This window comes from Accipiter gentilis, chromosome W (genome assembly GCF_929443795.1).
Source record: "Accipiter gentilis chromosome W, bAccGen1.1, whole genome shotgun sequence".
Lineage (NCBI taxonomy): Eukaryota > Metazoa > Chordata > Aves > Accipitriformes > Accipitridae > Astur > Astur gentilis.
In genome coordinates, this window is record NC_064918.1 from 10210095 (window position 1) to 10225718 (window position 15624).

General features: G+C 44.2%; 1 protein-coding gene across 1 annotated transcript in view; it reads right to left on the minus strand.

Annotated features, from left to right (window-relative positions):
- Nucleotides 1-14612, minus strand: part of LOC126035368 (elongation of very long chain fatty acids protein 7-like) — a 32424-nt gene extending 17812 nt beyond the window's left edge. Inside the window, exons 1-2 of the mRNA XM_049793904.1 lie at nucleotides 14525-14612; nucleotides 11569-11604 (exon numbers count right to left, since the gene is read on the minus strand). The gene's annotated coding sequence lies outside the window, so the exon portion shown is untranslated. The remainder of the gene's footprint in view (nucleotides 1-11568; nucleotides 11605-14524) is intronic.
- Between the last annotated feature and the right edge of the window lie 1012 nt (nucleotides 14613-15624).

Sequence of the window (15624 nt, forward strand, 5' to 3'; positions counted from 1 at the left end):
CTTGTTTTCTTGCTTGCACTCCTGTCCCATGTGTCTGTACACCTGAAACCACCATTCCCTCTGCAAGTCTCTTTAAAGTTCATATCTTTCAGAAATACCATCCTCCAGCATCAGCATTTCCCAACTCAATGTCACAAAATCAACTTTTGTATACAACACTACTATTTTACTTTCAGCGTGCTTTACAATTCTACTTATTTTCTTAACTTAATTAGGTACCTAGTTTTCCTTTGTAAGTCCATTTCTATGAACAATTGTTTGCATGAATGTTGGGTTTTCAGAATTTTTTTGTTTGTTTGTTAACTACCTACAAGTAGGGTTAATGGCAGCATGGAAGGTATTTTGTCTTATCCTGTTACACTTACCTCACACACAAATTCATACATACTGGGGCAAAAAAATACAACTGAGGCACCTTTTTTTTTTTTTAAACAGAATAGTAAAACACCCCTACATACCCACACACAAGATAAACAACTAGCTTGTGCTTCAGCAAAAAACAGGTTTTGAAAGATTGCTTTTTCACAGTACAACCATGTTGTTAAGAAGTAACCTGATAACGCTGTGACCATAATCAAAACTGCCAAACGTTATGGAAGATTGTAAGTCTACAGCACTTATCCTCTAAATGTGAGACTGGAAATATTTGGCCTGAAGGGACAAAGACTTGGGGGCAGAGAAAGCCATTTGTTAAATAGACAGCTTTAGTTTTTCATGCTGTAAACTCATCTGCACGTTAAGCATTTGTATACCCACAGTTCAGTCAGGAAAATATACATTTAGTCTACATACCTGCTAAGGTACTTACAGAATCAGCACATCAGCACTTTTATTTCCAATGTTCCACTTTCTGCTTGTAACAAAATTAAAAAATGCAACTAAAATGCACTAGCAGTAGGGAATTTTCTTTTTAAAATACAGTGTCTAGATTGTAGCAAACTCTCTGAAAATTAGAGAAATCACACTAGCAGACTAATTTTCAAAATTAGGTTATTTCAAATGACATATTGGAAGTGATTTACATAAATTTTAAAAAATGCAGTCATATAAGTTCAGTCTGCCCAGCTTGAAAAGTTCTAAAGAACATAGAGGCAGTCCTCTGAAGCGCACACATTCAGAAAACAAGCACTGAAATCACATCAAAAACATATGCAAGGTACTCAGCTCTTAGAAATGAGTGCTATTTTTCTTTTATTTTTCCTTTTTATTTAAAAATGTCAATGGAAGTAATACTGTGCACCTAGGTTCAAGCCAGCTGTACTAATATAATTTCTGAAGACACCTTTAAACAAATGTGTCTTCATCATTATAAAAATAGGGGGTGTAAGTGAAGCAAATGATGGAAAGGGCTGTATCAAAAGAGTGAAGTAATTTGCTAGCCTCTGGTCCCCTGCGGCTCAGCAAACAGCTGAAAGAGCCCACTAACTGCAGCGGAGTTAAAGCATACGGCTTGGCAGAACCAATTTTAGTCAGACCATTACCTTTACTGGAGAGGCAAGGGTAGATAAGATCATTTACACCAGCCAAAAATGCCACAAATACCACAGCAAATCATATGAGAATGCCTCACGATGACAAGTAGTAAGTAATAAGTTGTTGGAAGTGCTCAAGTTCTGTTAGTACACAAAACTATTAGTGATTCTTGTAATGGGAATTACTGGTATGCCTCAAACATTCCTTATTTTTAAATGAGAACAAGAAGTTTCCCACATTCCTTTGCTTAACCCACATGAAAGATATTTACCATTCTTGATGGTCATTTATTTCCCCTAAGTAGTTTTTAAATATTTAAAAGATATCAAGATTTGCTTTTAAATAGTAATTTTACAACATTTTATGTTGATGGCTACTAAACAAAACAAGCAAACAAAAGAACCTGACAGAAAACCAAGCAAAATGAAACAATCTAACATAAGCTTTGTCACTCCAGAAAACAAATTCTAAAACTCAGTGGGAACTTAAAACACATTCAGAATCTGCATTAGAGAGCAAAGCTAATTATTAGAAAGATGGACAAGCTACTTTTACAGGGACCTCTTAGCAAAAGGCAGGAGAGTATGACAATACAGTACAAACTTCAATGGGATAATTTCCACTCAAGGCAGATGCCAAAAGTAAAGGTTCTGGAGCATCACCCCCTGGGCCTGGCAGGCAGGTAACAACCGGTGGACCCTCCGTCCCACAGAGCCTGCAGCAAGATGGGGAGAGCCTGCAGAAAGCATTGACCCACGCAGGTCTGATTTCAAAATGATAGCTTAAGAAATTACAGTAATACTGACTTACATATTCAAGCACAATTATGAAACTTTAATGTTTCAGAAACACTTAGTATACTATTGTTAATTCTGCTCTTGAAGTTCAGAAGGTAATTAAATCACGATATTTCACAGATGGTATCTTTAGCTTTACCTGGAAAATACCAGCTCTGCCCTTCCTATTTCCCAAGGCTGTGTGCTTACATAATTACAGTTATTTTAACTACATTACCCTCTTATGCCACATGGCAAACATACAAACTGCCTATTACATTAGACTGATTACTCACCTATATTCTGCAACAAAGTTTTAAACTGCATCTGGGCGTCACCTGTTGTTACAGATTTCCCTGAGAGGAGTTTCCATCACCTTCCCCATCCTTTATGCCTTCTCTCAATCACGCAACCTGTTTTTGGAAAGATTTGTCTCATGGGCAAGTTGGCTATATCCTGCTTAGTGTTAGGTGGCCTTTTCTTTTTGTTAATATTGCTTATAAACACCGTTCCTGTGTGGTGGGTTGACCCTGGCTGGATGCCAGGTGGTCACTAAGCTGCTCTATCACACCCCCTCCTCAACTGGACAGGGGGACAAAAATACGACAAAAGGTTCACGGGTCGAGATAAGGACAGGGAGAGATCACTCACCAATTACTGTCACGGGCAAAACAGACTTGACTTGGGGAAATTAGTTTAATTTGCCAATCAAAAGTCATAGGGTAATGAGAAATAAAACCACATCTTAAAACACCTTCCCCCCACCTCTCCCTTCTTCCTGGGCACAACTTCACTCCCCAATTCTCTACCTCCTCCCCCGAGTGGCACAGGGGGATGGGGAATGGGGGTTGCAGTGTTGTCTCTGCCCCTCCTGCCTCCTTGCTCTCTTCCCCTGCTCCAGCATGGGGTCCTTCCCACAGGAGACAGTCCTCCACAAACTGCTCCAGGCACAGAAAGGTTCCTTCCTATGGGAACTGTTTCAGGTTCTTCACAGGCCACAGGTACAGCCCCATTTTGTGCCCAGCTCCCTGCCAGAATCATATGGGCATTCTCCTGGTCCACGCACACCAGTCCAACCACCAGCAACTACTGAACGAGGATGCCCTGGTGCACAGTCCCATGGCATCTCTGCCAATGGGTCTGGTCCTCAGGCAGCTGCAGGATAAGCCACAACAGCTCGCTGACCCAACTGAAAGCTTAATCTTTTTGGAAAAGGTTATTTTTCAGTCAGTTCAGTGGGTGCACCTGAAAGGCTGAAAGAGCTCATGCAAGGGAAACGGTAAGACATGAACTGGGATGCCACAGGCAGGAAGAAAGGTGGGAGTAGCAGCCCTGTCACAGATCCCTTTAAGCTGATGATGAAATCATGTTGAGAGGACACGGGATCATCGTGTCCAGTCCTGCATAGTCATAGACAATCATGTACTAGATCCACAGTCAAGAAGTTCACACACTGCACCTCAGCAAGTCATCACTCTGTCCATGAGAAGCCACAAGGGACACTCCACAACACAAGAACCGAAGCCACAAAAATTACATTGTGCTACAATAAGGCAGAAAAATATCTGTCATCACCAATATCTTTAATGCATCAGCTGGGGTTGCAGTGGTACATGTGAAAGTGATCCTAGGGACTAATGTCCCACATCACATTTAAACAGTCCCTGCAATCATAGCCTGGAAGGAAGTTGCTTTACAAATCTGAACTCAATTATCAGTTTAACTCAAGTACGAGAAAGACACTGGGAAGGCCCCTGAAAGGATTCTCAGTTTTGCTTGGGAAGTGAACACCATGGACATCAGTGTATCTTCCCCAGTTTTCTGTCCCCATATTCTCAATGTTTCAGAGAAAAGCAAAAAACATAATCAGGTGGAAAAGCTCCTAAAAGTTTAACTTGCTATCTGTGCTCCCCTGCCTTTACCAAAACCTTTTTACTTGAGCATTTGCATGTCAGCCGTCCTGCAGTCAATTAGTCTCATCTGTCCACTCCTCTGCTGTGGCATGTGACTCCTCCACCCAGCTTATGACAGAAGCTCTTCTCATTGGTCCCCCAGTGCATGGCTTGCACTTGGCTCCCTTAAGTTTCATTCCAGCTCGGTGACGCCAGCTCAAAAAGTCATCTAGTCCTGCCTACATGGTGAGCCCTGTGGCACATATCTGTCCTGGTTTCAGCTGGGATAGAGTTAATTGTCTTCCTAGTAGCTGGTACAGTGCTATGTTTTTGACTTGGGTATGAGAAGAATGTTGATAACACACTGGTGTTTTCAGTTGTTACAAAGCAGTGTTTAAAGTCAAGGATTTTTCAGCTTCTCATGCCCAGCCAGCAAGAAGACTGGAGGGGCACAAGAAGTTGGGAGGGGACACAGCCAGGACAGCTGACCCAAAGTGGCCAATGGAGTATTCCATACCGTGTGACGTCACGTCTAATATATAAACTGGGGGGAGTGGGGGTGGGGGGATCACGGCTCAGGGACTAACTGGGCATCGATCGGCAGGTGGTGAGCAATCACATTGTGCGTCACTTGTATATTCCAATCTTTTTATTATTACTATTGTAATTTTATTAGTGTTACCATTATCATTATTAGTTTCTTCTTTTCTGTTCCATTAAACCATTCTTATCTCAACCCACGAGTTTTACTTCTTTTCCTGATTGTCTCCCCCATCTCACTGGATGGGTGGGGAAGTGAGCAAGCAGCTGCCTGGTGCTTAGTTGCTGGCTGGGGTTAAACCACAACAATATCGCATGACAACTTTCACCTAGAAGTCAAAATAAGGTTCACCTATGATGTAATTTTTTTTATTAATGCAACCTCATTTCCATTAGATAATGATACATTATTACCCTTAACAAAAACCTTTGGCAAAGTATTCATTTAGTATTTGGGCCATATCAGACTCAGGTTAATCTCCTCCTTACCAAAAGGGCTTAACAGCTCCTCCTTTTTCTTCCTTGCTTATTATGTAACCAGAAAACTTTCTGCAGCATTTTAATTTTTCTTTCAAAGCAGATCAGCTAAGCTTTGGGTCACTTTTAACAGGCTTTCACCAAATGAGAACCAGGGGCTAGACAGCAGTAACACAATCTAGTATTTCAGCCGTGCAACACAATCATGCTAACTCATACACCCAGTGCTCCCCATTAATTCCTCTATGAGTCAACATCTTCATAACATGCTGAGCTTTTACCCATTCTGTTTTTCTTTTCTCTACAATAGGGACATTTCTGATAAATATATGTAAGAATTACTTACAGCTGTGGTATTTCTAAAGTGCATACACATTGTTAGTAACCAAGCAAACCAGAATATTAAACTCTGTACTGATCTAGAGGAGTAAGGAGTGGTATTTACCTGCACTGCAAATATAGCACGGTCTGGTTTTTTTACCCTGCATAGGAAATACATTATTTTCAAGAAAATGTATAGGTAAGCTCTAAAAAGGTAGGGGGAGGGCAAGTGCTAACTAAATACTTTCAATGAAAGGGACCAAAGATGTCTGATGACATAAAAAGTTTGCATTTTAGAAGACTAAGAATGAATGGGCTTTGTGGATGCATCCACAAAATAGGAGTAATAACATTTAATTTCTTCTCATTATGGTGATGAAGATTGCTTATTTTGAGTACACACCATAGTTATTTGAATGCTTTGGTAAGACTCCTTACAGCTTTCTACCAGACACCTCTTTTAGGGCGAAGCACATGGAATGCAGATAAGAGCATCCACATATCAGTTCTCGATACCTTCGTAAAACACCCTGACAAAGGGCAGGCCACAAGCAAAATGCTCATCTAATGTTGCCAAGATTTGTGTTCAGTCTGAAGTTCTCCCTTCTTCTCCTCTATGATAACATTACCCAAAGTCTGTATCATTCCTGAAACTCCAGATAGGATGGCTTAAATTGACTCCAGTTATGAGTACTATTGCTTGTATCTAACTGCCTGATTAAAGCTACTCATGTGAAAATATGAAAAGGGACATGAGTGAGACCATCCCCTTCCTTCAGCTGCAAGTGGAGCCACTGGGTTGGCTCTGTCATATCATCTATCCTCATTAACAGTTAACAAGAGAATTGCATATGAGAATCTCATACATCCAATTAATTAAAATAGAACCAGTTTGCTACCAAGAACTGGTAAAGAATTTAGTTTGTGTTTATCCATCACTTGACATAAATTGTCATTAAATAGTCACTGGGGGGGGGGGGGGGGGGCACTCTATGGAAGCTAAACAAAGAGAGAGAGATGCAGAACTAGACTTCAGCTTCCAGGAGACTCCTTAAAACAAATGGGAACAAGATGTGTTACACAGGTAATATCTTGCTAATCTAGCTAACACCAATGGAAAAAAGCAGACAAGCCTTCTTATTTCCAAAGACATCTTGTAACCAAGTAATCAATGGCAATGTACCTGTAGCTATTCAGCACTGGAGAAAAATAAATACAGAAAAATCAGACCATAAATTTCCACCTGCAGTAGACAAAGAGGGGGAGATGGTGCTATCTTTTGTAACATGAAAATACAGCAGAAAGGAGTTTCATAGGAAGGGGAGACAAAAAAAAAGGTACCTTAAAACCACAATATTTACCTTACAAAAGAAGAGGTGAGCAAGTAAAGTGAAAAATATTCATTGATACCAAAGGAAGAAGTATTTTTGTACAGTCACATCTTGCCTATAGCACACACTCAGCTACTGTCACTGCAGATGCCACAGTGCAAAGTCAATGTCATTTTATGGAACTTTTATTGCACCAGCCGTAATCTTGCTGGGTTCAGAATATTAGTAAGTAGTAACACTGATAACACCAGTGCAGAGTTGCAACATATTATTTTGTTCACTCTTTAATGCACCAATTTAGAAAAGCTGAACTGCTCCCACATCACACTCTCATGCTGACATGGGCTAATTTCCTTTATCATTGTTTCCCACCACCTTGCACTTGCTGAACTGTGGTGGGTTGACCCTGGCTGGAGGCCAGGTGCCCACCAAAGCCTCTCTACCACTCCCCCTCCTCAGCTGGACAGGGGAGAGAAAATATAACAAAAGGCTTGTGGGTTGAGATAAAGACAGGGAGAGATCACTCACTAATTACCATCACGGGCAAAACAGACATGACTTGGGGAAAATTAACTTAATTTATTGCCAATCAACCAGAGTAGGGTAATGAGAAATAAAACCAAATCTTAAAACACCTTCCCCCCTCCCCCTTCTTCCTGGGCACAGCTTCACTCCCAGATTCTCTACCTCCTCCCCCCAGCAGCGGTGCAGGGGGACAGGGAATGGGAGTTACGATCAGTTCATCACACATTGTCTCTGCCGCTTCATCCTCTTCAGGGGCAGGAATCATCACACTCTTCCCCTACTCCAGCATGGGGTCCCTCCCACAGGAGGCACTCCTCCATGAACTTCTCCAATGTGAGTCCTTCCCACAGGCTGCAGTTCTTCACAAACTGCTCCAGCATGGGTCCCTTCTATGGGGTGCAGTCCTTCAGGAGCACACTGCTCCAGTGTGGGTCCCCCACAGGGTCCCAAGTCCTGCCAGAAAACCTGCTCTAACGTGGGCTCCTCTCTCCACAGATCCACAGGTCCGCAGGTCCTGCCAGGAGCCTGCTCCAACACAGGCTTCCCACGGGGTCACAGCCTCCTTCGGGCATCTACCTCCTCCAGCGTGGGGTCCTCCACGGGGACAGACTGCCTCACCATGATCTTCACCATGGGCTGCAGGGGAATTTCTGCTCTGGTGCCTGGAGCATCTCCTCCCCCTCCTTCTTCACTGACCTTGGTGGCTGCAGGATTGTTTCTCTTACATGTTCTCACTCCTCTCTCCAGCTGCAGTTGCTGTGAGTCCCGCAACTTTTTTTTCCCTTCTTAAATATGTTATCACAGAGGCACTACCACTATCACTGTTTGGCTTGGCCCTCTTGGAGCCGGCTGGCATTGGCTCTGTTGGACATAGGGGTAGCTTCCAGCAACTTCTCACAGAAGCCACCCCTGTAGCTCCCCCCACTACGAAAACCTTGCCATACAAACACAATACAAATTGCCAATTTAAAAATGTATAAACGTGAAGATTTAAATGCTTGTTGTGCAGTGAGGATAACCATTGAATGGACATTCCAAGCACGTTCCACAATACTGCAGTGGCTGCTCTGAAGCCTGCAACATCTTACAGCTTTTCACAGCTGAGAGCTCTAATTCAGATGCTATCTACGAACTGTTTTGTTATACAAAATTAATAGCTAAATCCTACTCTCAGTCCACTCATTGCCCAGCCTGTATCCATGTTTGGGATTGCCCTGACCAAGGTGCAAGACCTTGGCCTTGTTGAACTTCATGAGGTTCACATGGGCCCACCTCTCAAGCCTGTCAAGGTCCCTCTGGATGGCATCCCTTCCCTCAGGTGTGTCAGCCACACCACTCAACTTGGTGTCACCCACAAACTTGCTGAGGGTGCACTCAATCCCACTGTCCATGTCACCAACAATGATGTTAAATAATACTGGTCCCAATATGGACCCCCGAGGGACACCATTCGTCACTGGTCTCCACCCAGACATTGAGCCATTGACCACAACTCTCTGAGTGTGACCATCCAGCCAATCCACCAAGTGGTCCACCCATCAAATCCATGTGTCTCCATTTTAGAGACAAGGATGTTGTGTGGGACAACATCAAATGCTTTGCACAAGTCCAGGTAGATGGTGTCAGTTGCTCTTCCCTTATCCACCAATGCTGTAACCCCATCGTAGAAGGCCACCAAATTTGTCAGGCACAATTTGCCCTTAGTGAAGCCATGTTGGCTGTCACCAATCACCTCTCTGTTTTCCATGTGCCTTAGCATACCTTCCAGGAGGATCTGCTCCATGATCTTGCCAGGCACAGAGGTAAGACTGACTGGCCTGTAGTTCCCCAGGTCTTCCTTTTTTCCCTTTTTAAAAATGGGGATTATGTTTCCCCTTTTCCAGTCTGTGGTAACTTCCCTGGACTGCTATGACTTTTCAAATATGATGGATAGTGGCTTAGCAACTTTATCTGCCAGTTCCCTGAGGACCCTCAGATGCATCTCATCAGGTCTCATGGACTTGTGCACCTTCAGGTTCCTTAAATGGTCTTGAACCTGATCTTCTCCTATGGTGGGTGGTACTTCATTCTCCCAGTCCCTGCCTTTGGATTCTGTGAGTTGGGCGGCAGTGAAGACCAGCAAAAAAGTTGTTGAGTACCTCAGCCTTCTCCATGTCAGTTGTAGCCAGGTCTCCCATTTCACAGTGTGGGTGAATTTGCTTTCACCCACACTCACTGTCTTCCATACACATTACATAGCTGTAGGTTCATCCAGCTGACTACATCCAAAAAGTGTGATGCTTTCCTACTGACTGGAATGGAGGACTGGACCTCTTCCCACTGCTGTTGTCTCAACAGATGAGTCAAGATCATATAATTTCACCATCTGTAAAAGCAGCTCCCTTATCGCAAATGTCTGTCTAGATTCAATTAAGTTTTGTCCAATGCTCTGGCACCTTGGATGAAGGCAACTGATGACATGCAAGCCCACTTCACGAGGATATGCGTAAAGTCTCTAAAGGATAAAAGCAAGAACACCAAATTGCACAATTTCCACACCTTCAGAGGCAATTTTTCATCCCATACTTTTAAATGTAGGTCAGATAGGGTATCCAAGCTGTTCAGTTTTAAAATACAGTAGCAGCCTCATTTCAAGATCGGGAAGAACTCCAGATCAAACCAGAACTCAGTGTTGTCCAGTCCATGTTCAAGAAACTTTTTTCTGCAACTCTCAGATAAACTCTCATAACTGATCAATGGACCACTTCAGTTTAAGAGAAGCACTTTCAGGATAATCTGAACTTCAGCTGGGGGATTTTTCACCCCATAACATTTCAAACACTCATTAAAGGACTTGAAGAGAGGCACAGAAAGCTCTAACAGCTTCTGGTTTGTACTCCCTCCCCTCCCAACCTTCTCCCTTCTCCAAAATATAAGAGTTACGTTCATGGTTGGAAGTTGAGTGGACTTCCTGAACACCAGAGCTATGCATAAAGCTATTTACAGCCTTGCCTTACAGTTTTATTACTTCTTCATGTAAAAACAAACTCAAGCAGGCTCCTCTTCAATAACCTAACTTGGTACAGAACAAAAGGTGCTACAGAAACAATGTTGTTGGCACAATAATAATAATGCAAGTGACTGAAGGAATTAATATCTGTAACAAAGTTTCTGAGGAACACAGCTCACAAGTAGTTTGCAAAAGGTTTAATTTCAAAGTTGACAGTGAACACTGAGCTTACTTCATTAGCCTCTTGGCTTTTGTACGCAGTGTCTTCTACACACCTCAGTCACAAGAGACAAGGGTAGACAGGGCACTTCCAAAGTGCATTACAATAATTTCATTAAGCTTGTCAGGCCATTCTGTACAGTTAAGTCTCAAAAATGATTCTTTTATTTCAGTAGTGAAAAGACAAGCCACAAAACTCTGACTACAAAAGTGATTAAAGAATGTATTTAATCCAGATATTTCCAACAGTGCATCTAATAAAATAAAGAAAGGATTGTAGTGGATGTTATAAATGCAAACACTGTAAAATACACTAAAGTATTCAACTGCAATATACCCAAATTTAAGTAATTTTCACCTGTATAGGAGAAGGCAACATTACCAGCTACTACTTCTCTGAACAGACTATAGACATTTCCATGCTGCCCATCCCCATCTATTCATAAGGTCACATGGTAAACAAATACCACAGTATTTACTTAACAGAATAAATAAGCACATCTGACCTATAACTCTGATATTCTTGGTGCTTCAGCAAATACCTTTTAGTTAAAAACAAAGAACATTTTACCAAAAGAAAACAAATTAAAATATTGGCTGTAAAGTCCTTACAAAAAAAAAATATCAGATACGTTTGACAAATAATGTATTTCAAAACTTAACTAAACAGAAATACTTCCCCCCCAAAAAGACCCTCCACTGGCAAAACCAGTTCTAAACCAAGAAGTTTCTCCTTCCCCGTTGCCTTGCACTCTGCTCAGGTACACATCAAAAAACATCAGCATCAACTACTGGTAACACTTTCCAAGCACTTTATGTTTTAATAGATCAGGCAAAACCCAATTAAAAAAAAAAAAATAATCCACTTGTCACCTCAAATAACTTTTGAGCACAGTACCAACGTGAACCACACCTGTACTCTAAAAGTGTGCAGAAAAGCATTGAATCAGATTTTTGTGGCTTTGCTTTAAGCCATTTCAGGATTGATGATAAAATGCAAATTATTTCCAAATCAACAAACTGACCTTTGTGTTTCAGACTCCAGCAAGAGTTGTCCCCTTCTTTTGTTAGAAAACAAAGAATAAAAGGAATAGAGTTATTCTTAGTAAGCACAGGGCCCAATGTGCAAGGCACCATATCAATATAAAAGACAATCCAAACTACAAAGAGTTCACAATACAATTAAACATATGCAGGCAGCATGTAGGAATTCATAAAGCTGCTACAAGCAGCTTCTCTTGAGTACAGCCTGCTCGAGCAGAGCAAGTCTGACTGTTTACAGGGTAGGTTTGCAATTATAATTTGCAATTATAAATTGCAAATATAAATTGCTTTTAATGGTACCAATGTCATTTAAATCAACCTCTCCCCCCATCACTCATACCTGCTTCCACATCACCCTTGACTCATGCTGGAACAACTGTTTTTCTGGGTGCATAATAAAACAGATTGGGAAACAGATCCAAGGTGGGGGAGACAGTCCCACAGAAAAGGAAAGGGTATTTTTAACCCAGACCAGTTCTCAGTGCACTTCAGCACTGGCCTTCACCAAGGGTTATACCAGCATAACAGAAAGGTGACACAAGGGCAAAAGCACTTGGGATAAAAGAAATGCTGGTGAAACTACATCAGCCTAAGTTGGTATCATGAGGGGAGTGGAGATAAGAGTCAGCATTCACTGCTTTTATTGTGATGAGTAACACAGCCCTGACACAGTTAAGAGGGGCAGGGGCAGGCCTGAGGAAAAGATAAGATAAGCCTTAAACCAGAAGTACTGGGTAGAAGTAGATTCATGAGGAAGAACAGGAGTACAAGGTAGGGGGGAAAAAAAGTTTCCTAGTTTATTGCAGTGGAGTGAAACAAAGCCAGGAAGGGCACAGCACAGCAAGGGGAGCACACTCAGCAAAGGCCATCAAGTCCCGTCACGTCAGGATACAGAAACGTACCCAATTAGTTCTTTTACTGGTATGTAATTAGTCGATAGGTATTTCATGGTATTCGGCAAGCTTCATAACTAGTCAAATCCTATTTGGCATGTATTACTTGACTAATGCCATGGCATCTTTCCCACCACATTCCATGAATATTGCTTCCTGTACCATAACCTGCCTCACTCTACTGGTAAATAAATGCTATTTAATAGAAAGTTGATTGACACATTATAATGAAATACCACAAAGCTGCATTATTCCCCGCACTTGCAACAGAGGTGCTGCCTAGGAAGACTTTAAGCCTGTTTGGCTAGGTTTTCATATCCTAAGTCTTTGTACTTTTTCTTCAAGCAAACATGTAAATACAAGTGCACCCATTCCTCAGTGAAGCATTTTCAGGGTACATCCACACTGCCTAACACCATGTTGATACACAACGATGCTACCCCTACCCAAGGCAGCTCCAAGGCAGCCCAAATGCTTCCCAGGCAGCACCCCAGATGCTGAGCAGCAAAGTCAGGCAGCATGCAGTTCCCAGGCTGCTCCCAACAACCAGAAAAACTTGTTCAAACTTCTCCCACATGGCAACGTTCAGTACAGACTTACATGCAGGTCTGGGAAGGACTGAGTTACAATGGAGTAAGGAAGAGGGTATCCATACACAGCTATAAGGTTTCTGGTTTGTCTGAACAGCTTTAGTTAACTTATCTTGATTTCCTACACAAGCAAGCAAAGAAATCAGTAAGAGTTGGTCTGCAGCCTCACTATACCTTTTCAAGCATCACCCAATTCTATCTTAGCAGCAACACAGCCCAAAACCCAACCAAAGTATCGACATACTTACAATGTGTTTACAAATTAAGTATCAATGTACTTACAATGCTCAAACAACGCATGCAACATCCATGGTTGCAAAGGACAAGTCCAAGAGACTGGCCCAATACAGCCTCATCAGCCACGTGCTGGCACACACCTGCTTCCTCAGCTCACAGCCTCGCTGCTGCTGCTGACAGTCCTTGGGGATGGACCCACCATGCACAGCAGCAGAGGAGACCTGTCTCCGAGGAGGAGGAAGGCAGCAAGCCAGACAAACACCCCACTTTCAACTTGCTAGACAACCCCTGACTAGACATCATCCCTCCAGCCCTACAATTTTAATATCATCATCTTAACCACATGGGCCACGCCTCTCCCCTGGCTGCCTCCAACCTTTGCCCCTGCAAAGAAAGAGGCCTCCATCTCTTGACATCTAGGACCACTCGTCTCTCTGGGGTGTGGGTGGGGGAAAAGGCATTTTTCAAGAATAAAATCCCTGATACAGCCTCCTGTGCAAGGCAGAAGCCATCCCCATACCTCATCCTTAGTGTGACTTGTTCTTCAAGACAGGAAGATGAGCTCAGTGCATGTGGAGCATAGCCAGAGGGCTTAGAGGGACAGGCAGTGTAGGGAACAACCAGAGGGTTTACGGGGATAGACTCCGTGGGGTGTGGGGCACTGCCAGAGAACTTGGGGACCAGGCACTGCAGGGTGTGAGGTGCAGCCAGGGGGGTTGGAGAAATAGGCACTGTGGAGCACAGGCAGAGGGTTTAGGGGTGAAGGCACAGCAAGTCACTGACGGGGTTTTGGGGAGACAGGGACCACAGGGTGTGGCCAGAGAGTTTGGGGGAAAGGCGCAGCAGGGTGCAGCCAGGGATGGGGGTGCAGCCTGAGGATGGAAGGAAGAGGCACAGCCAGGGATCTGCGGGAGAGGCATAGGGGGTTCGGGCACAACCAGGGAGTTTGGGGGGTAGGTGGGCAGGAGGCACCCCGGGGCCCAGCAGCCCCAACCCTGCGCGCACAAGTGCGGGAGGGACCCCGCGCAGGGACGGTGGAAGCCAGAGGGACACGCACTCACCTCGCCCCTCCCCAACACCACCCCGGACCCCGCGCCTGCCACGCCACGCCACGCGGCTGCACAGACTAGCGGGCGGCAGGGAGGGAGGGAGGGGGCGACGGGCACTCGGTACCCTACCGCACCCTGAAACTTCCCGCTCTCGCCGGGACCACTCACGCAGCAGTAGCACGGCTCCACCCGTCGCCGCAGCCACCGGACAGCAACTGCACGGCGAGACAACCCGCGGGAGGGCACGGATGCGGAGGTAGCCCGACCCGCCCGGCCTCCACCTCCGCGGTACCGCCCTCCGCCGCGTTCACACCCACACTCACGCCCGGGGCCACGCCGGCTGCACTGTCACCAGCTCGGCCATTGCCTTTCCCGCACCCTCCCGAGAGGCAGAGGGGGGTTTCGGGCACCGTTTGACGTCTGCGCCCAGGGGCGGGCGAGCAGCTCGCGGCGGGAAGCCGTGCCGCCCTCCGCGTCCCTGGGGGCTGCCCCACGCGGCCGGGTTGCCTGGGGGACCGGGAGGGGGAGTCGAGGCTAAGAACAGGAAAAACACAACTGATTTTCTCCCTGTTGCGATATCCACTGCTGCAGTGTTCAGGGGTTTCTCCAGACGCCCCTAGATCTCTCACTAGCACTTTCTGCAACACGGAGAAGTCCGAATTGCAGCGCGGCTTCTTGATGCTGAGGGATCGGTGGCAACTAAGGGTCACTGAAGGCAACACTAGGAAGATGGAATAATTCCTTGTTTTAAAAAAATAAAGCAAAACTGGTGAGCTTTAGCTCAGTACTTTAGGGCACACTCTCACCCCAAAAAGATTGCAGTACATATGTATGTTCCTCTCTTAGAAGCTATTTAGGATGAAGATAATGCTCCCCAGTGACTCCCATCTAAAGAAGGGTCACAATGGGGGATTCCTAGCATGTAAATAGGTGATCCAGTTTGTCACTTTAATCCACAGAAAGCTATAAATTACAGCTTTTGAGATCATTAGCATAGAGATGATAGCTTGAGTCAAAAGAAGAGGCAAAAACAAGGCTCAAAACCAGAAGTTCGAGACCACAAGAGGCAGAACCAGCATTGAAAGCTTCTTATGAGTGTGGAAATATTATGAGAAGCTGAAAAACAGGTGGCAGGATGGGGATGGAGAAACATAGCTTATAACAGAAATCCTGCAGAAACTCCACATCACTGAGCAATTGATTAGGCTGGAGATTAGGAGGAGGACCTTGAGCTTTTTGGGTTTGCTTCATGCTCCTATTGGAATTGT